A 1,665-nucleotide genomic window follows, 5' to 3' on the forward strand; every position below is an offset into this window, starting at 1 on the left:
TCTAAACTTTGGAAAGTTGTGGAATGCCACATTCCAACATAAATTAGCCTACTCCATTAAATAGATTCCAATTCCTTGGACCCAAACGGGGCCTTAATGACTTGTGCAGGAGTTGGATTAAGCTCAGTGGGGGTGACCATTACCGTAAGGCCAACGGTATCCTTGGCCTTTTGTGCAGGGTTCACTTCCCTGGCTTGGTGGTGTACGCCGGACAGTTGCAGCCGGCCTACACGTGGGACCACTACGTCGCCGCCCCTGACGTCCCTGATCGTCAACAGAGAAGATTCCCCAACATAGCGGAGCGGGTGAAGGCCGAGCTGTGGGTAAGTACTCCTCGTACTAAATTGCTCAATACATCACCTACTTTCGACATTCTTGAAATAATAACTGTATACGCGTGTATATGCAGGACTTCTATAGATGCTAGGAGGGGTTCGAGGCCAAGGCGAAGGCCGTCTGTGATGTAGCCGCCAAGAAGCTCGTGAAGGACATGCATTACGAGGCGCGCATCCAGGCCATCATCGAATTCAACGCTCAATACAGATATATGAAGGTTAGAAAAGAGGAGGCAAGAACAATGAACATGACTAAGGACCAATTCATGAGGGTAAGTAAAGAACGTTGATGCTTACTATTTCTGATTAATTAGGCTTATTTTCTTGTTTCATATGTCACACGCTTGATGATGTAGGTGCCTCCGTGGTGGTGTCGTGCGCATATGCCGTGCTGGGAGAGGATGGTCGACGTGTGGTTGGAGCCCGGGTGGTTGGAGAACCACCTTGCTTGCCGGCAGCGGTGTTTGCAGATGCCGACTGCACCACACCATCAAGGCAGCCTAAGCCTTGATGAATATAGAGAAAAATGGGTATGCAACTTCAATTCTTTATTGTAACGTTCAGTTCTACGTAATTTTTAATGATTTTATATTTTGCCGCAGTCGGCGTCACATGATGGCCGACCTTGCTCCCAGCTCAAGGCATGGGTCCTCTCCAAAAAGGGCAAGGCGACGGCCGATATAGATTTCAACCCAGACGACCCATCCGAGGCGTACAGCCACCCTAGCATACACAGCCGCGTCAGCGAGTATACAAAGATGGCTAGGGAGGTTCACGGGCCAGACTTCGATCCGAGCTCCGAGGACATTGATGGAGAAATCGTGATGAGGGTGGGAGGAGGCAAGAAGCATGGCCGATATTGGATTGGCGACGGCGTCATCGACACGGCCTCTACTCCCACTCTCTCCCAGATCCGAGCTAGGAGCACGGACTCGAGCCCGGCGGTACGGCCACGACCCACCGCTGCACAGTTCTAGATGGAGGCTCTACAGGTTCTTTCTCTTCCATTCATCGTTCGTTTGTTGTTATACTTTAGCTTTGCATTATAACATTGCAATGAAATATTGTAGGCCCAGGTGGAAGAATCAAGGAAGAAACAAGAGGAGATTAAGGCGCAGATGGAGGAAATGCGGCGGAGGATGGAGGAGGAAAACCGGATTAGGATGGAGCAGATGTTCCAGTACATGCAGAACTTTGCTTCGAGCATGGGACAGTCTTTGCCTCCGCCACCGCCGATGATGTTCCCTCCGCCTCAGCCACCCACGACTACTCCTGTGAGTCACTTGACACATTGTGCTTAAGATTCAATAGTTTAAATTTGACAACTTTA

At 50.0% G+C, this 1,665-nt stretch overlaps 1 long non-coding RNA gene across 1 annotated transcript; it reads left to right on the forward strand.

Moving 5' to 3' along the window:
- Positions 1-455: 455 nt before the first annotated feature.
- On the forward strand, positions 456-1,292 carry LOC140222123 (uncharacterized). The gene is made up of 3 exons (XR_011897673.1): positions 456-607; positions 692-865; positions 938-1,292. It is a non-coding gene; the product is annotated as an uncharacterized lncRNA (long non-coding RNA).
- The last annotated feature ends 373 nt before the right edge of the window (positions 1,293-1,665 follow it).

This window comes from Setaria viridis, chromosome 3 (genome assembly GCF_005286985.2).
Source record: "Setaria viridis chromosome 3, Setaria_viridis_v4.0, whole genome shotgun sequence".
Classification (NCBI taxonomy): Eukaryota; Viridiplantae; Streptophyta; class Magnoliopsida; order Poales; family Poaceae; genus Setaria; species Setaria viridis.